A 20,148-nucleotide genomic window follows, 5' to 3' on the forward strand; every position below is an offset into this window, starting at 1 on the left:
TCATTCATTCAAGAAGCATCCGCCAGGAGCCACTGTGTGCCAGGCCGCAGGGGGCGGAGCCCCAAGGAGGGTCCTCTCCTCAGCAGGCTCCCCCCACAAGGGGGCGACCCTGGACCTGAGCCAGAGTGAGTGAGGCAGGGGGAGGGAGGGCAGGGCTGCACGCCACCCCAGCCCCTCAGGCTCATGGCACAGCAGATGCCCATGTGGCTGAGCAGTGCCCAGCCTGGCCTGGTCCTTGGTCTTTCCTCACGCCTGCCCCCCGCCTGACCTCTTCTCGGAAGCCTGGTCCAGCGCTCGGGACCCCCAGAAGCCCTGTGGCATGTCCCAGCTAGCCTGAAGGCCACGTCATCTCTGATCCTGGACGTGGGTCCCCCACCCCCAATCCAGCCAACACACCTTGCAGAGGGGAGTGAGGGCTGTGAACAAGAAGCTTGGAGGAAGTACGGGAGAGTTAGGCTCTGCGGCTCAGGACTCCACCAAAGTGGAGGAATGTGCAGGGAGCCAATCGCTAAAGAAAGAGCATCAACCAAAAGGCACAACTTCTGTTTCCTGAGTACGTCCTTCTTCTCAGATTGTATTGTGCACTCAGAAAACAATCCATGAAGACAGTGTTTCAGGAAATGACTTGGTTTTTTTCAATCAGCTCTTTCTGGTCAACTGTTCCCTTTTCTCACTGGAGAAAACCCAGAAGAACAAGCTCGGGCGGCACTTCTTCATTCGCCTCCCGTCCCCCGCCCTCCTTCCCCACCACTCTTGGTCCCGCGGGCAACTCCCAGGGGCTGACCCAGCCACGTCAAGGGAAGGCGTGAGACGGGGGGCTTCCTCTCCCCACCATTGCTGCAGAACCCTGCCCGCATGCCGGCCGCAGTGAGTACTGGCTCTTCAGGGACACACCAGCTCAGGACGCCCCATCATTCCTGCCGCTTTCCCACAAAATGCCCATTCCCGTGAAAAGAGCCCATCCACTGTTTTTGAGGTGCCCACTCTTGCCTGTGCCAGCCTGTACTTCCAGGACTCTGGCTCAGAACGCAAACGTCCCACCACCACATCTATGAACACCTGAACCCAAGCCTTACAAATCATCTTTATGTTTTTCTTAGAAAAACAGATCTAGTCACTTCAGAAAAAGTCAACTGGCTAAGAGCTTGGGGACCTGGGGGTTAATTTCCATGGTCAAGTCCCTGAAGGGTGGAATTGTATGTTATTTCTCTTCTCTGTAAAAATGGCAACCTAGATGCCACCTCCACAAGGTGCGAAAAGTTCACTAATAATATGAAAACTCTAAATCCAATTCTGAATGCAAATCATTTAAAATAATATAAATTCTATTTAATAACTTTAAAATACATCAGCAAGGAACAACCCGACAGAAGATAAGTGAAGAAAAGAGGAATTGAGCAGCACATGAGAGCAACTGGATGTGACTGACATGTGCGGCACACACCACCCAACAGCAAAACACACACCCTTCTCCAGGGCACGCAGGGCATTCTCCAGGACAGACCAAGTGGTGGGCCACAGATGCAGCTTGATAGATTTAAAAAGACAGATATCATACAAAGCATCGTCTCTGCACAGATGAGTTAGAAATGAACAAAAGTAAAACTGCAAAATTCACAAAGTTGTAGAACTGAAACAACATGCTATTAACCAACCAATGGATCAAATAAGAAACCACAAGGGAAATTAGAAAACACTTAGAAATGAATGAAAATGAAAACACAACACACCGAAACTTATAGGATGCAGTGAACTACCAATATTTATATTAAAAAATAAGAAAGCTCTCCAGCAGCCTAACTTTACAACTTAAGGAAGTAGAAAAGGAAGAAGAAACAAATACCGAAACTTGCAGAAGGAGGGAAATAAAGAGTCAGGCAGAGATAAAGAAACAGAGAATAGAAAAACAGAAAAATCAATAAAACCAAAAGTTGTTTTTTTGAAAAAATTAACAAAATTGAATAACCTTCAGCTAGATGGACTAAGAAAAAAAAGAATACTCAAATTACTAAATTCAGAAATGAAAGTGGGGACATTACAACCAATTCTACAAATATAAAAAGGATTATAAGAGAGTACTATGAACAACTGCACATCAAAAAATGGGATAACCTAGATAAAATGGACAAATTTCTAGAAACACAGAAACCTACAAAAGCTAAATTACAAAGAAATAAATCTGAACAGACCTCTAGTAAGGAGGTTGAATCAGTAATTAAAAACCTCTCAACAAAGAAAAGTCCTGGACTTGGTAGCTTCACTGGTGAATTTTACCAAACATTTAAATTAGAAATACCACCAATTCTTCTTGAACTTTTCCCAGAAAAATTGAAGAGGAAGGAATACTTCCTAACTTATTTTATGAGGTCCCATGACCTTCACGTCAAGGCCAGAAACAGACAGGAAAAGAAAACTACAGACCACCATCCCTTACAAACATCGCTGCAAATATCCTCAACAAAGCACTAGCAAACCAAACACATTAAAACACATTCAGCAACACATTAAAAGGTGGATATGCCTTCACCAAATGGGATTTATTCCTGGAATGCAAGGATGGTTTGACATTTGAAAATCGATCAATATATTACAATAACAAAATAGAAAAAACACACCACATGATCATCTCAATTGATGCAGAAAAATCATTTGACAAACTGCAACACTTTTTCATGATAAAAACACTCGACAAAATAGAAATAAAAAGACAGAACCAGAACACAATAGAAGCCACATATGAAAACCCACAGGGAACACCGTACCTAATGGTGAAAGACTGAAAGCTTTTCCTCCAAGATCGGGACAAGGCAAGGAGACCTGTTTCTGCCACTTCTACTCATCACAGCGCGAGAAGCTCTAGCCACAGTGATTAGGCAAGAAAAAGAAATAAAAGGCATCCAAACTGGAAAGAAAGAAGTAAAACTATGTTTGCAGATGATATAATCTTACATGTAGAAAACCCTAAGGAGCACACAAAAACCTCCGTTAGAAATGACAGATTCAGCAAGATAGCAGGATACAAAGACAAAACACAAAAGTCAGTTGCATTTCTATACACTGACAATGAACAATCGGAAAATGAAATTACAAAAACAATTCCATTTATAATAGCATCAAAAATACTAAAATACTGAGGAATTAACCAAGGAGGTGAAAGACCTGTACGACGAAAACTACAGAAGATGGCTGAAAGAAATCAAAGCAGACACGAGTCAATGGAAACACGTCCCATGTGCGTGGGCTAGAAGGTTATTACGGTCAAGATGTCCATACCACACAAAGCAATGCACAGATTCAATGCAACCCCTATCAAAACCCCAATGGTGTTTTTTGCAGATATAGAAAAGCCAATCGTAAAATTCGTATGGAATCTCAAGAGACCTGGAATAGCCAAAACAATCTTGAGAAAGAAGAACAAAGCTGGAGGACTCAACTTCCTGATTTCAAAACTTACTACAAAGCTAATCAAAACAGCATGGTGCTGGCAGGAAGACAGACACACAGATCAATGGAACAGAATAGAAGACCCAGAAATCCACCCTCTCATACAGAGTCAGATGGTATTGACCAGGTGCCAAGACCATTCAATGGGGAAAGGACAGTCTTTTCAACAAATGGTGCAAGGACAACTGGACATCCACATGCAAATGAAATTGGACCCTTCTGGCATACAAAAATTATACAAAATATGCAAAAATTAACTCAATGATCAAGCACCTAAATGTAAGATCTAATCCTATAAACTTAGAAGAAAACATAGGACAAAAGCTTCATGACATTGGATTTGGCAATGACTTCTTAGATATGTTACCAAAGGCACAGGCACTAAAAGAAAAAATTAGACAAACAACCTGGACTTTATAAAAATTTTTAAAATTTGTGCGTCAATAACACACCAGAATAAAAAGGCAACCCACAGAATGGGAGAAAATATTTGAAAATCACATACTTGATAATGGATTAATATCCAGAATATAGAGAACTGAAACTCAACAACAAAACAAAAAGCTCACTTCAAAAACAGGCAACAAAGGACTCAAACAGACACTTCACCAAAGAAGACACACGAATGGCCAATAAGCCCATGAAAAGACGCTCACCATCACTGATCACCAGCGAAATGTAGCTCAAAACTACAAAGATACCACCTCACACCCACCAGGACGGCCACTATCCAGAGAAACAAACAACACCGATGAGGATGGGGAGAAATCAACGCCTTTATACATTGTGGGTGGGAACGTGAAATGGTGCAGCTGCTGTGGAAAACAGTATGGTGGTTCCTCAAAAAATTAAAAACGGAATTACCACATGACTCAGCAGTTCCACTTCTACATATATACCTAAAAGAATTGAAAGGGGGTCTCGAAGAGACATTTGCATGTCCGTGTTCATGGCAGCAGGATTCGCAACAGCTAAAGGTGGAAGTAACCCACGTGCCCATTGACAGATGATGGACAAGCAAAATATTATTCAGCCTTAAAAAGGAAATCCTGACACCCCGCTACCACATGGAAGGACCTCGAGGACACTACGTTCAGGGGAATAAGCCAGTCACAAAAGGACAAACACTGTGTGATTCCACTTAAATGGGGAACCCAGAGTTGCTAAATTCATAGAGACAGAAAGTAGATGGTGGGTGCCAGGGGCTGGGGAGTGAGTGTTTAATGGGCACAGAGTTTACTTTTATAATATGAAGAGTCCTGGAGATGGACGCTGGTGATGGTTGTACAACAGTGAGTGTACTTAATGTCCCTGAACTGCACACTTAGAAATGACTAAGATGGTACATTTTGTTCTGTGTTATTTTATCGCAGTTTTAAACGTCGGGAAAGTGCGCTAGCAAGTAGTGCAAAAGGAAACGAACAACGCACAGAGCGAGATGCCGGGGTGAGGCTTATGCTCCCACCCACCAGTGAGAGGCTTCTTTCTCAGAAAGGACCCAGAGCCACCTCGCAGTCCCCTTCCAAGAACCCTCCTCGGTCTGACGGTTCAGAGGTGCGGCCTGGACTTCCAGGCTCGTTCCCACCGGGGGGTGCAGAGCTGTAAAGGGCAGCGGTTTGGGGACAGTGGAGATGTGGAACCTGACGCAGGGGCTGAGGAAGGTCCCTGGAGAAAGGCCTTCAGGGGGCTGGTCCTGGCCCGCAGAGGTCACATGTAGTTGATCACACAGCAGGGTCGCCACAGGAACCCAGCCGGTGAGGGCCTCAGCCGAGGGGCCGGCCTCCTTAACGGCACACTTGCCTGGCTGCCGGATGCAGGACACTGGGCTCATCAAGCACAAATCAGACAGAACCAAGCGAGAGCAGCCACGTGGCAAAGTCCGTGTGTTGTGTTTGTGGTATTCCAGACCCACCGTCACCGTCGCTTCAGGAGCACAGCTCACCTGTAAGGCTCTCAGCTCCCTGAGTCTCTTAAGGTCAAGGCCAAACACATCCAGAGTCCGGAGAACACCGGTGGTGGGCCGAAGGCCAGTGACAGCAAACCACAGCCACCCTCACATCCCCACGTGGCCTCTCCTCTCCGGAAGCAGCCTGGCAGGGACCAACCTGGCCGCATCCCCCCAGGCTGACCTGTCAGACCCCCGGGAAGATGCTTAAATGTTACCATAACGCGAGGACTATTATCCAGGGCACCCACCAGGACCGCAAAATCAGTGTCACTTCTGAGCATGAAAGCCACAAAGTTTAACACATAGGAACACAATGAACTATCGGAAGGCATTAAAGACACAAGGATGGGGCAGGAAACTTAAACCGGGAAGCATGAAACTGAGGCTGCGGGGTGATTTTAACACCGCTGAGGAAAGGCAAGCCAGCGCCCCGCAACTCCTGAGGAAGCACGCGGCCCGAGCCACGCAGGCCTGGGCCTCTGGGTGACCCCACCCCTCTCCACCGTGGCAATGCCACCGCCACCGTGGGTGGACAGTGCTTCTTGGCCATTCTGCCTCTGTGGTCATGGATTTTTCAGCATTTTAGTCCTGATTTATTTTTAATGAGTTTTTCTTGTTTTTTGTTTTTCTTAAAGATTTTATTGGGGAAGGGGAACAGAACTTTTTCGGGGAACAGTGTGTACTTCCGGGACTTTTCCAAGTCAAGTTGTTGTCCTTTCAGTCTTAGTTATGGAGGGCACAGCTCAGCTCCAGGTCCAGTTGCCATTTTCTAGTTGCAGGGGACACAGCCCACCATCCCTTGCGGGAGTCCAACCGGCAACCTTGTGGTAGAGAGGACACGCTCCAACCAACTGAGCCATCGGGAGCTCAGTGGCGCTCAGCTCAAGGTGCCATGTTCAAACCTGGTTGCAGGGGGCAGAGCCCACCATCTCTTGCGGGAGTCAAACCAGCAACCTTGTGGTTTAGGGCCCGTGTTTCAACCAACTGAGCCACCCGTCACCCTAGCATTTTAGTCTTTAGATGACCGCTTTGCAAATGAAGCTCACCTGTCACCTGGATGCCTAAAGACCCTGGCCCTACTGGCACCCGTGATGCCACAGTCCCCAGTTCCTTTCTTTTGTGAAAAAACAAAAGTTAATGGAAACAAAGCCTCAACCTGCACCACTACAGAGACCCTCTGGCCGTGGTGGAAATGCCCTCACTTGCTTTGTCCCGCGCAGATGTCTCTGAGCACTGACAATGTGGCCCGCACAGGAGAAGAAGTGACTGTTTCCTTTCATGTAAGGCTAATACATGAGTTGGTTCCACAGGTGGGGGCGGGGGCCAGCTGGCCAGGGCCGCACTGGGAGGAGACACCACGATGGGCTTCCACGCTGACCGCCCATCTGGCAGCCCGAGAGGACCATGAAAAAGCGGCAGCAGCGGGGCAGGCAGGCGTTCCTTGACCCCGAGCACAGATTCAGGCGCACGTTGGGGGCGGGGACAGCGGCACAGCTGGCCCCCAAAACCACCCTGTCCATGGAACACAGTAAAGGACGCCAGGCCAAACCCACTCTTTATCCTTAGTTCCAAAACCAGCCTGGATTTCTCAACTTGAACTCACTGAAGCATGCGTTGTGCGCATTGCTGAGGCGAGATCAAGCCTTAACATTGCCGACTGTAAAGCTTAGCAGTAGAATCAAATAAACAATCTGTACTCTAGTCACAATAGCACCTGTCTGAAAGGCTGCTGTGTGTGCTCAGGCTCTGGCCCACCCCCTCACATGCTCACGTCACGCGGACTCGGGGAGGAATGGAGAGGGACCGGCTGGATGCTGCTTCCTTGTACTCAGAGGAATTGGTGACATGGGTCGTCCTCAAATTTCCGACAGTGCATCATTCTCAGGCCAAACCCAGGAAGCTGCGTGCTTTCCTCCTGCGGCCTTAACAGTGACTCTGGGCTCTGGTGGGCCCGCTCAGTGTGGGCGTAACCCCGAGTCAGCGGGCAGACACCAGCGGGACTACAGGGCAGAGCCCAGCTCCTGGCTCAGCCAGCTGGCACATGGGCCCTGACTTAGGGTGTGGCATCACCTCCCCACCCCACTGTTGATTTTGTTAGGAGCTCATGCAAGATACAAGGACAGTTTCTAGACTCGAGGAAGGTAAACGAACCTGAACCTACCTGCTATGTCAACAGCCGAATGAATCACACACTGTTTACCCTTCTCCACCCAAAAGGGCGGCCTTGAAAGCAGGCAGAGGGGAAACGAGCCTGCCCCGAGGAGAGGAGCTGTGGGAGCCGCACTTGCTGCTGGGACTCGGCCAGCCACTCACCCCGTCAAGTCCCCTCAAGTCCCTGGTCTCCCCTTGACAACACTGATTATTCAATAGTGAGAGCCAAAGATACATCACACACTTCGAGGAGCACGAACGATCGTGTAATCCAGAACCAAGTGCCTCCAAACTCCAGTGCAAACACGTTTGTTTTAACCCACCTTGTTGTCATTCTGTAACAGAAAAGATGGTTCCAAGGGGGAGAGAGAGAGAGAGAGAGAGAGAGAGAGAGAGAGAGAGAGAGAGAGAGAGAAGAGAGGGAGGGGAAGCTGAGGACTGGGTGGGGTGGGGGTATCTACCCACTGTGGAGCCCTGAGAGCAGGGAAACCAGACAACCAGGAGGGCCACCCTCCCCTCTGCTTGCCCACCTCTAAACCAGGGCCTGGGGGCGGTGGGGAGCAGCCGGGAGGGGGGAGGGAGCCTGCTGTCCTCAGGGCCCCTCACCTATGGCCTGTGGCACCTATGCAGTCGGGCAGGATGCTTTGGATGCCATCCCATCATGACCCAGTCCAGTCTGCCAGCCTCGCCCTGTCACCTGCTTCCCTCTCCCGTTCCAGGTCCTTCCTCGTCAGCTCTTGCCCAAGTCCCACTGCTCAGCCTCCTAACCGGTTCCACGGCACTGAGAAATCTGTCCTCCTAACACCAGCCCTGCCAGCTCACTCCCAACTATACTTCCTGAGCGCTAATGGGGGTGGGGATTTAAGCCAAGGTGTGGGGGGGAATGCATGAATTTCTAGCCCAACCCCCCTCCCCCACAGAGACGATTAAGGACAAAATCACAAGCTTCTGTTTGTGTTCACGTTGATCCCCAGGAAGGAGAGTCAGACTCATTGGGTTCTAAAGGGGTCCTTGATCCAAAACAGGGGGGTCCCAAGCCCAGGACAGCCACAAGCAGGCATGCGCTCCACACACCCCTGGGCCCTGAAGGCCAGAGATCTGGGTGGGGCATTGAACCTGCACTTTTTACAAAGCTCCCCAGGTTCTTCTGATGAGAAGCCAGGTGTGAAAACCTATGTTCACCAGGAGCCTGCTACCCTGACGAGCATCCGTGTTCAACCCGAAACTCGGCTGCCTTAGCGGCGAGCCCACAGCAAGGCTGGGAGCTGGCACCGCACAGGGAAGCCCCTGCCATCCTCCCATTGTGACCGGCCCCGGGCCGCCGAGCATTCCCCACAGTTCATGTTTCTTTGGGATCCAGGCACTCAGGGCCTCACTTACACCGAGCTAAGTTCAGGAGCTCTGGGTCCTCTCTGTGGCACCTAACGCGGCCCCAGCCTGGCTCACACCTGCCCTCGCTGCTCCACCAGCTCCTGTTCACGCGCCAAAGCTGCCCGTTCAGACATCATGGCACACGCACCCTGGGTTTAAAGCACCCGTGGAAGTCACTTTCCAGCCCAGCAGGGTGGCACAGATGCCAGATTCCAGCTGACTTTTCTCACGATCAGCCTTTGTTTGTTCAGTAGAACACACAGCCACTCACTCTGTGTATCAGAGCCTGCCCTCCCCTGCTGGCTGCCATCGTCTTCTAGAACCTGGAGTCACTACAACTTCCCCACAGACAGTTCTCAGGCCATGCTCTCCCCAAGAACCCCCACACCAGCCTGGACTGAGCACTTCTCCCAGCATCTGTTAAAGCTGGTGGTCCTGCCCTCTGGTCCAGATACGAGCTCGAGGTCAGACAGCTCTACCCAACCGAGAGCCGCTCAGACGTTCCCACTACTGACAAGACGCAATGGCTTCCTAAACAGACAAGGAGCGATGGGAGGGTGGGGCCCCGGTCAAAGGTGCAGGCGCTTCCCACCACCCTCATTCTTCAGGCCCAGACGGAGGGCCAGGTGCGAGCTCAGTCAGCACCCATCCTGGAGGCCACATCTCAAAATAACCCAAACAGAAGGCAAGCAAGGAGAGAGAACACACAAACAGCAGGGGAACGTCTCCACACATCCATGTTGCTCAAATACACAGTCCTGGAGGCGGCCCCACTGTTTAGCTCCTCGCTAAACAGTGAGGAGGGTCCATTGGGAAGAACGGTGATGCTCGAAAATTCTACCAATTGACCCTAAATTGTTTTCTGAATTTGGAAAGAAGCGCCATAAAGTTCACGGGCATGGCTAAGTGACCATTTAATGGCACGTTTATTAACGACAGCTGCAGGTATGGCGTGTCTTCCACACGTTTCCAAGAGGGGCTTGGCCCCAACAGTGCCAATGCCGGAGATTTAATAGCAAAAACACTTTGAAAAAGTAAAAAAAAAAAATTATAGCAAAAATACAAATTAACCACTGTACATGGAAACTGCATTTACAGTGTCAAACTAGAGCTTAAAATATTCTTTTTTTTTTCTTTTAAGCTTTTATTTATTTAAGTGTGTTTTCCAGGACCCATCAGCTCCAAGTCAAGTAGCTGTTTCAATCTAGTTGTGGAGGGCGCAGCTCACAGTGGCCCATGCAGGGATCGAACCAGAAACCTTGTTGTTAAGAGCACCGCGCTCTGACCAACGGAGCTAATTGGCGACCCCCTAAAATATGAATTCTTAGGATTTCAATATTTCTTAATAATCAGTCATGTTCAAATACTAACTTACTTCTGTCTCAGGAAGCTATAAATCAACCTGGAAATGCAGCATGTTTCAGAATTAAGCCTGGCACTTGACAGTGTTAAACACTAAATCGAACGTTAGCCTTCGAAGGGAAAGCAGAGCAGTGACCAGGCTGTGCGAGCCGTCCAGGGCCCTCGGCTGAGTGACAGCAGGTCCTCACAGGCCCAGGGGCCTTTTCAGAACAATGTCACTTGAGTCGTCATAATGTAGAAGTCTTACTGTGACATTTCCCTGGAATGCAAACCTGCCCACCCAGGAGTGCCTGCGCTTCATTCTACATTGCATTTGTGTGCGTCTGTGTGTCACTGTCGGGTGGGGTCCACTTCAAGGCTCTCAGATCGGTGGCCGAAGGGTACTGAGCACCCAGCACAACACCAGACACTGTCCGGTACATTTCTTCACAGACATTCTCCACGATAATCCGTTTCACAGACAAAGACCCTGAAGGCAAGAGTGGGTAAGTAACTTTCCTCCCAGCCAAGGTACAGAGCGGGGGGCCAGAGCCGGGGAGCCGCAGTCTATTCTCTCTCCCCTCTGACCCGCAGGCCGCCTTCAGAAAGATTCGTCACCTCACAAGTGGAACACATTAGCCACCAAGGCCCATCGCCACTGCTTTTGCGCGAAGACTGAAGCCTCACATGCCTCTGTCTGCCGCGGCCACGCTGCCAGGAAAAGACAAGACAGAGCCTTGGTTTTTCCCAGGGTTGCCAAAGCACTCCTGGGCAGGACTGGTGTAAACCCGGGTGTCAAGACAGTATAAGAGTACATAAAATGTTTCTAAAATCTCCCCACCAAACAAAGAGAAGTTACTTTTGTAATTAGCCGAATGTAACAAAATGTTAAAAGTTGAGCACACACCCAAGGCTCATTTGCCAGCATCTCCTGGAGGGCAGGGATGAGACACTGGGATGAAAGTCAAGGAACACACTTGAAATCTTAAAGTAACGCTGCTCATCAAAGTGTCAAACAAACAAGAGTCTGAGCCCTCTACGCGCATCTGAGAGGAGGGAAGGTGGGCTGCATGCTGCCTTCGTTAAGTTCACTCAAAGCAGAGTCCCAAACGACAACCTCGTCCTGCAAACTTGCCAATCATTACCCCGCCTCCTCCAACGCACCCCAGCACACAATGAACAGCGACAACTTCGCTACTAACCGAGGCACTGGGAGGCCGCTGGGGTATTTCGGCAAAACCGCTCATAGCCTGATGGAGAGTTACTTTATTTTAGATGAAATAAAATGGTTTTATAAACATCCACGCTCACAAAATAAATGAAAATCTAGTATATATGCTGTAAGAAACAACATTCTGACGCGCAATAAGGCAGCACAATTAAAGGTTCTGAAGAAAAATGTTAAGGGGACATTGTAAGTGAAAATTCTGGTTTTAATGGAAGCATGGAGAAGTATTTAAGAGTGTGAACTCTGGAGCCACGCCGCCTCCCTGCTCCATGACTTACTACTGTGTGACTTACAGTAAGTTACTTAACCTCTCTGGCCCTCGGCTTGCACAGAAATAAACCAAGGATCACATTAGTGCTGCTCTCGTAGGTGTCATGAGACCACGTGCATCAAGTGAACAGAAGGTGCTTCCAGCCGTCCAGGAACACGGCTGCACGTTATCAGCACCGTAGGTAAGAGCTGCCATTGACAGGACACGGGAGGCAAACAGGAAAGGTAAATTCTGAGGAGATTCGCTCAGGCATCTACTCAACATCATGTCAAATAACAACCCCAGGCCCGGCCCTGCACTGGACAAGGAGGAAGTGCTGCGAGAGTAAGTTCCTGTCCTCAGCCAGGGGAAGGGAACTGACCATTCGAAGCACGTGCCCTGTGCCAGGGACTGCCGGAAACAGTCATTTCATCGGCACCTCTGATCAGCCCGTCACAGAGGAAGCACCCGAGGCCAGGAGAGAGGGGACGACACAGCCCAGCCCACACTCAGGAAGGGCCTCCGCTTTGCTGCCAGGACAAGGAGCACCGAGGACGTAGGTGCTGGGCCGGGCCCAGGACACCTCTGCTCTCGAGCTGTGTCCTCGCCACATCTCCCGGGGGTTGGAAAAATCGGGCAGCGGGCAGTCGGGGACACGGTGGGCATTCCAGAAACGTCTGTTGGACCAAACTGAATGAGACCCATGTCCAGATGCACAAGCAGTACCAGAAAAGGGACTCCAGCGAGAGCTGCTGGCCCCGGTCCACGGCTCGTCCGTCCTGTGCTGCCCACTCAGGAGAAGGAAAACCCCAAACAGGGGCGCAGCCTCCTGGGAGCCGGTCCTCACGCTGAGACCCTCCTGACGCCAGGGAGCACCATGTAGCTGCTGGTCCCGCAGGAACAGGGAAGTCTGACTCGTGACTACCCAACAGTCTTGACCTGGGCTCACAGACGTACCAAGTCAAGAGACTGAGTCTCAAAACTTATCCTCGTTACTGAAATTGAGCTGTGGAGAAGGAAGGGACCTGTGGAAACCTAATTACGTGGCTAATCTATCTAACACGGAGTCGGTGGACACCTCCCAACAGTCTGTGTCGTCTGCCACGGTCAACAAATTAAAAATAAGACAAAGCACGGCGGGGTGTGGGTACCCCCCAAACCTTCCTGCTGGAGATCACCCCACAGGTGGTCGCCCCGGGGAGAGGGGCCGGGTCCCAGTGGGGAACCGACTTTTCACGCTGTGCCCTTTCTTACTGGCCCCCCGACGCCCAAGACCTTCAACACACGAGCAAAGCCCGGGGTCCAGACGCCCCCGCCGGGGAGCCCACCTGGGGGACCCCTGACCGCGGACAGCGGGTGACAGCGGCGGGCAGGCGCCCGGCCTCCGACTTCACCCCAAACCCGACTTCCGGGTGCGGCGCAGGTCCGGCCCCGGGGCTGCAGTTGCCTGGCGACGCGGGGGCTCGGCGGCCACGGGGGACCCAGGCCTGCCGCCCCCGCCGCCCGCCGCCAACTTTCCTCCCAAGTTTATCCGGGGCCAGGACTCCTGGCCCGAGGCCGCCGGGCGGGGGTCGGGTCGGGTCGGGTCGGGGCCTGGTCGCCCGGCGGTGGGCTTGGGGCTCCGGCTCCCCCGGCCCGACCTCCCCGCCGCCCGCCCGCGGCCCAGACCAGGCCGCCCGAGGCCGGGCGCCGTTCCCGGCGACGCAGGGTCCGGGCTGGGATTCGGGCCGGGGTCACTCACCTGGACCGCGGCTCCTCTGGCGCCCGCCGAGCCGCGCAGCCCGCCCCGCCCCCACCCCGCAAGCCCGCGACCCACTGACACCGAGGCGGAAGTGCGGCCGGCCGCCCGGGAGACTGACAGCCGGCGCCCCCCACTCGCTGCGCCCCGCGCCGTCGCGTCGACCGCCGCCCGCCCAATCAGCGCCCGGCCCGAGAGCCGCGCCGGGAGGCGGGACTATGCTAATCACCTCGCCGGAGCGGCACCTCCCTCCACCCTCGGGAGTCCCGCCCACGCGGAGGAGTGACGATGTGGACAACCAATCATAGCACGGAGAGGCGGGGTTATACATATAGTGACCCGAAAGGTGCGGGCGGGCGAGAGGAAGGGCGTGGCTGGCAAAGCTGAGTTTACAAACAGAGTCAGGTGGCCCGGGCGCGGACACTCAGCAGGCTGGTGGCTCTGCTGCACCGGCGGCTCGAAACCCCTGGGAGTGGGCAGAAGCGGGCGTCAACCTCCCAAAGCTGCCTACCTCCGCTCAAGCACCTTTGCAGGACTCCCCACCGCCTGCCCTCCTTGTCATGTCTGTCGCCGCTCACCAAAAACCAGTGCCAGTTTACGCTCCAGCTGCATCCCTGACCGTTCACTCCCCTGTTAAAAGCCTTCCGGGGCTCCCACTGACTTGCAGTTTCTCCGTGGTTAAACCCAGAAGCTCTGGAGTCAGACCCTGAGCTTTTATCCTTACTAGCTGTGTAGCCTTGAGAAAGTTAACTAACCTCTCTGAGCCTTTAAGCACCAATATTTTCCTTTGCAAACCAGGTGTCTCCCACCTTCATCCCATTTAAATCATGGATCTGGTTTTGGGTGGGTGGAGTAACGTGAACCAGGCTGGCTCAGGGGCGAGCAAGTGAGCCTGTGCTGGCTAGTGAGGGTCAGCCTTAGGACTTCTGCTGGGGGTCAGAGAGCTCAAGAGGGATGGCTGAGGTCAAATGACCCTCCCATCTGCCCGCAGACCTCTCCAGAACCGGGCTAAAGGAAAAAAAGATGTAAGTTTGGGGCTACTGATGGCCTCCTGTCAACCTGAGGGGAGGGCGCACCTGGGAATTAAGCCAACCCAGAGGAAAGCAAGAACAAATGTGCCTGAGTCATCTGGAACCAGGTGCACTTTAAGCAAGCTCTAGCCTAGATTTTTCAGTTGCGGACATTTTCCTTTCTGCTTAAGCCAGTGAGGGGGAATCACGGAGTACTCACAGATCCCCAGCTCGCAGAGCGCATTCTGCAGGTCCCACTCTTTGCTGCCTCTTCCACAAAGCCAGCCCCAGAACTCCCTCCTCAGAACGTGTTTCCCCATTTCCGGCAGAGGGGGACTGACACACAGGCTGCCCCTAGCAGAATGTGGGTGCTTTGAGGGCAGGGCAGGCCTTGGCTGCAGACGATGGTATCCCCTATAAACAGCAGGACATAAGTGAGTGGATTGACCCTCTGCGGCAGGGGTAGGGCCCAGGCAGCATTTCTGGGGGAAGAAATCCTGTGGTCCCCCATCCTTGGGCTGGCCCACCACACTGGTGGGCCCGCTGTCAGTGGGCAACTGCGACGTGCAGGGACTGAGAAAGAGATCTACTGGCCTCTGCTACAGAGAGAAACAAGGAGGGAGGTGGGGCCAGGACTCAGAAACAAAGGCGTTGCCATGGTTACCCATGAAGAAACCCACTCCAGCAGGAGAGGGAAGGGAGTGGAGTGCAGGCCCCCAAGCCAGGACAGGGACAAGGCCGGTTGCCACGGAGATGCTCACAGTTTCCCTTGCATGCCTGGCCTAAGTCCTGTGCAGGGCTGCCGAAACCCATCATCCTCCACGCCTCTCACCCTGACAAGTCCCTAAGACTCTGACCCCCATGCAAAGCACAGGCCCTTGAGGGGCTCAACATCACGGCCCACCCTTTGGCCATGAGGCGGCATCAGAGAGCTGGGAGCCAAGGAGAGGCTGGGGTTAAGTGAGAATGACCGCGGACCATCCTGTTTAAACAGATACAATAAGCTGGGCTACCAGCCTCTGCTTCCTCCTCCCTGCTCCCCCCCCCCCGCCCCCAGGCTGGAGGAACGGTGCCTTGGGACCAACACAGGAGCGTTTTCATGATCTTCACTAGGTCAAGAGGCCAATTCCAGAGGCAAAATTTCCCAGGAATGGCATGGAAGACAGGAGCAGAAAAGGAGACAAAGCAATTTGGGCCGCGCAATAATGACTGGAGGACGATGACAGCTGACAGTATCCAGTGATGTGATTTCCATGCCTCATCCAGTTTCACATTTGCAGCAGCCAATAGAGATACTATGTATCACCATTCCCACTTTCCAGGTGAGCAGACTGAGTCCAGCAGAAGTGCAGACCCTGCCCCCTGGTGAGGAAGTGGCCCCTGCACAGTGTGGTCTTGCCACCCAACGGCCTGGCATGGCCCAGGAGGTGGTCAGAAAGGCCAAGCCATGCCCACTCCTCCCAGGCCAGCATCTGTACCTGAACATGACGCCCAGCTGTTCCTGGGCAGCTGGCACCTCGGGGGCCTCGTGCTTCATGATATCAACTGAATGATTACCTACCCCATGGTGGGGGATTGTCAGAGTGACCTCTCCATGCTGAGCACTCAGGCCTGGCTCAGTTCCCAGAGCCTCTCAGGACCCCAGGGGTCCTTCTGTGTGTGGCTCTCAGAGTTTGAGAAGTGCTGGTCTAGTAGATTTTTTGAGGGGTATCTGCTACCACTGGAACTGCTCTCAGACCAGGCCAAACCCAAGAGTAAACCCCACAGTCACGTCTGTCTGTGACCACTGACCCCTCAGGCAGAGATAATCAGAGGTATCCTATCCCAACTCCTTCTCAGCGAGAGCCAGTGGATATCATGGCCCACAAGCCCCCCGGGAAGCAGCCCTTCCTCCCCTCAGCGGCCAGCAGATCCTGTGGGCGTGAAGCCTGGTGTGCTGGGGTCAGAGGTCCCAGCCACGTGGCAACGCGTGCCCTAGTTTTCTCCTGAGGAAGCACACTCACGTGCACTATCCTCCTCCCTTCTATCTCACCTCGAGGAGGCAAAACAGAGGCAATTGCTCCCCCTTCAGATGGGGAAACTGAGGCTCAGAGAGTGGAAGGGCCTGCCCAGGGCCACACAGCAGAGCGGGCCAGCAGTGCCAGCCCTGCCCAAACCTCCTGCCCTTTCCCCTACTCCACTCTCACTTCCCCAGCAGGTTTCTGGGCCTGGGCTGGTCTCTTATCTCTGGCTGCTGTGGCCAGAGCTGCCCCATGAGCTCTAGTGGGGCCGGGCATCCAGCCTGACCTGGGGAGCCCGGCCTGAGGCTTGCTTCTATCCCAATGGCCCCCAGGCCATTGGAGCAGACCATCCCCACTCCCTTCTATGGAATGCTGGGGAATCTTCTATCTGGATGCAGCCTGGATGGCCAGAGCACGGCTGGCCACTGAGGCCTAGCCCTGGCCCTCACGTGGCCCAAGCTGATCCTTCCCCACACGACTTTCCAATCTCCTGTGCAACGTGACAGCACTCGGCACCCTGTCGTCGGAGGAGAGTATTTTTAGTGTTGAACCCACCACGTGGAGAGAGACGAGTTATCAATAGCAGCGGCAAAGGGCTTTTTCTTCTTTCTGCCATGGGACCTGAGCAATCTGCAGCCGTTAGATTCTGCCAAATGGAAAGCATGCGCTCCGCTCACCGACTCCTTACCCTGTGCTTCCTCACCCTGCCTGGCCTCTGGGAGGAAATCTGGCTGTGAAAGAGTTGAGAGAAAGGGCAGGGCAGGAGCAGGAATGAGGGGGCAGGGGCGCAACTTTCATGCCCACAGAGCTGATGGGGCTCCACTTCTAGCTTCAGTAGCAGCCCTAGCATTTATTGAGCACTTACTGTGTGCCTGGCACTGGTCTGCGTACCTTTGAGTGTTTGTCTCAGCTAAATGCCCCCGATTCCCAAACCAGTGCCATGGAATCCCAAGGCCTTTCTGGCTGTTATGAGGTGTTTCAGAGGAAAGGGTTCCATGGTCAAGTAGGTCTGGGAAAGCCAACCAGTGTCCCACTCCAGTGCAGGGCTTCCCAGGGAGGGCCCGGCCCGCTCGTGTACATGGGAGCCTCCAGGGTACAGATTCATAATCCTGAAGACCCAGGATTGATTAAAACTGGGAGACTTTTTTTCTACGGAATTTCTTGCAGGATGTCTGAGTGGGAGGGCTTTGGGGCCAGTTTGGCTGCCTGGCCTTTAGGATAAGTTATAGCTACATATGTGAGAAAACCCAGAACAGAGCCTTCAACGAAGTAGAAGCACACTTCTCTCTCAAGTGACACAAGTCTAGGCAGGGTAGAGGCATCATCAGGACCCAGTTTCTGCATTATTGTATCTCCCGGTGCTGGCTTCCATCCTGCTTGGCACCTCATGGCCCAATGCAGCTGCTTGTGCTCTAGCCATCACATGCATATTTGATCAGGAAGAAGGAGGACGGGAAAGAACAAAGGCAGAGGTGCTGCCCCACCAGGTGAGTCAGCTCCCTTTGAGGATCTGTGCCAGAAGATACATCAGGCACTTCTGCTGACATCTCACTGGCCAGCACTTTGTCCCATGGCACTCTTGATGGGACAGCAGCATTTTAGCTGAGTGCATTGCCTGCCATTGCACCTGCCTACTGGCCTCTCCGGAGACCCTTGAGACCACCAGAGCCCTGTGGTTAGGTCTGCCTGGGATCCCCAGCTGTCCTCCAGCTTTGACCAGGCCAGGCACAGAGCTGTGGACACCTTGAGAGGTGTGGATCACAACAAGTGCCTGGGAAGAAGGCGCAGCGCCAGACGCAAGGCAGAAGTCTCAGCTCTCGGCCCCACACCCTCGCCACATACAGTCTGGTCCCCTACTGCGTGCGCCAGCACCATGCCGGGCAGGGAGCCCCAGTGCTGTCCCTGGAGGCTGCTGAAGCACTCATGGCGGGCCTGTGGTTTCTGTTTCCTGGCTGTGCCCTGATGGCTGGCAGGTGGTTTCATCATGGTACCTGCTGAGTGCCTGCACTGGTGGCCCAACATGGGGTGGGCACTGGGGTGCTGCCATGTGTAGGCCCAGGCCCAGGGGGCTCTCGCCACCCTTCCCAGGGGCTGACGTGGTCAGGGACGGGTGTGGGCGCATCTGTGCGCAGGGGACCAGTGGGGCGAGTGGGAGCAGGAGGAAAGACAGCTTGGGCTGCGTTAAATTTAACTTGCTGGAGCTGCTGGCCAGCCACGGTGCCAGGGGAGCTGCCAGGCAGGGGGGTGGGAGAGGACAAAGCTTACACATGTCTGGGGAGCGGGGATGGGGCGGCCCCGCGCAGCTGATCCATTTTTCTTCCTAAGAGCAGCCAGGGCCAGCGGGCAGGGGGCTGGCTGCAGGGCCAGCAGCAATCACGCTCTGGCTGGTGGGTTTAGGGGGCTTGGGTTGGGTAAGAGTTGGCGGGCTTTTGGGTCCTTCTAGGGATAGGCACACTCCTCTCGTTTCATCTGTGACAGGGACAGCTAGCAATCGTGTGCCAGGCCCTGGGTCACAGCGCTGGGCCAGGCACAGCCCAGGCCTGCCCTCAGGGCTCACAGTGGAGGGCATGAGAAGTGGCCCTGGCAGGCTGGACTGTGTCGGGCTGGGAGTGTCGTGGCTCACAGGGGTGCAGCATGTTTAGTTGCACGGGGCTCGTGCTCAATTTACTGCTCCGCTCTCACCATCCTGAAATTCTTGATTTGGGGGCGGGGGCTCACACTTTGCTTTGCAATGGGCCCCACCAATTCTGTAGCTGTCCTGAGTGAGGAGGGTTCAGGGCAGGAGTCAGGGCCGATGGGGTGCTGCCTGTCCAGTTTCAGGCCTCAGGAGGGGCATGCAGCTGGCTGGGTGGCCCTGCCCTCTCCAGGCAGGGTGGCACGCTGGGCAAGCAGGCCAGGCTTGTTCTGGGGAAGAGGCAAGAGGGCTGACAAGAGGCCTCACCCTGGGCACAGTGCCAGCCAAGGGAGAACAGTCTGCCTGGGAGTTCCACGGCTCAGGGCTCTGGGGACCCTCAGGGCAGGGTACTCTCCAAGGCACACCCTGGGGACAAAGCTAGCCTGGCACCTCCACCCACTCACTGGCCTCAGGAACAATGCTGTCTTCTGGGCTCCTGGTTAAGATGCACATAGTAGGTGCTCAGTAAATGCCCCTGGATGCTGGCAGGAGGTGGGCAGGGGTGGTCTAGTCTGGGCAGGTGGCCGGAGCTTGGGGTGGAGCTTGCAGCCCCATGCAAGTCCAGGCTCTGCCACTTGCTAAGTAAGACAGGGTCGGGGCTGGCCCGGTGGCTCAGGCGGTTAGAACTCCATGCTCCTAACTCCGAAGGCTGCCGGTTCGATTCCCACATGGGCCAGTGGGCTCTCAACCACAAGGTTGCCAGTTCAAGTCCTAGAGTCCTGCAAGGGATGGTGGGCTCTGCCCCCTGCAACTAAGATTGAACACGGCACTTTGAGCTGAGCTGCCTCCCAGATGGCTCAGTTGGTTGGAGCGCATCCTCTCAACCACAAGGTTGCCCTGCAACTAGCAATAGCAACTGGACCTGGAGCTGAGCTGCGCCCTCCACAACTGAGATTGAAAGGACAACAACTTGACTTGGAAAAAAGTCCTGGAGGTACACACTGTTCCCCTTCCCCAATAAAATCTTAAAAAAAAAAAAAAAAAGTAAGACAG

General features: G+C 53.5%; 1 protein-coding gene across 5 annotated transcripts in view; it reads right to left on the reverse strand.

Annotated features, from left to right (window-relative positions):
* Positions 1-14,799, reverse strand: part of OSBPL2 (oxysterol binding protein like 2) — a 43,264-nt gene extending 28,465 nt beyond the window's left edge. For 2 of the 5 annotated variants that reach the window (XM_019753396.2, XM_019753395.2), the window contains exon 1: positions 13,475-13,618. The gene's annotated coding sequence lies outside the window, so the exon portion shown is untranslated. Of the gene's footprint in view, positions 1-4,100; positions 4,240-13,474; positions 13,619-14,701 lie in introns of those variants that run through there. The other 3 variants (XM_074317669.1, XM_074317670.1, XM_074317668.1) reach the window with 3 other exon arrangements.
* Positions 14,800-20,148: the final 5,349 nt, after the last annotated feature.

This window comes from Rhinolophus sinicus, linkage group LG13 (genome assembly GCF_036562045.2).
Source record: "Rhinolophus sinicus isolate RSC01 linkage group LG13, ASM3656204v1, whole genome shotgun sequence".
NCBI classification, from domain to species: Eukaryota; Metazoa; Chordata; class Mammalia; order Chiroptera; family Rhinolophidae; genus Rhinolophus; species Rhinolophus sinicus.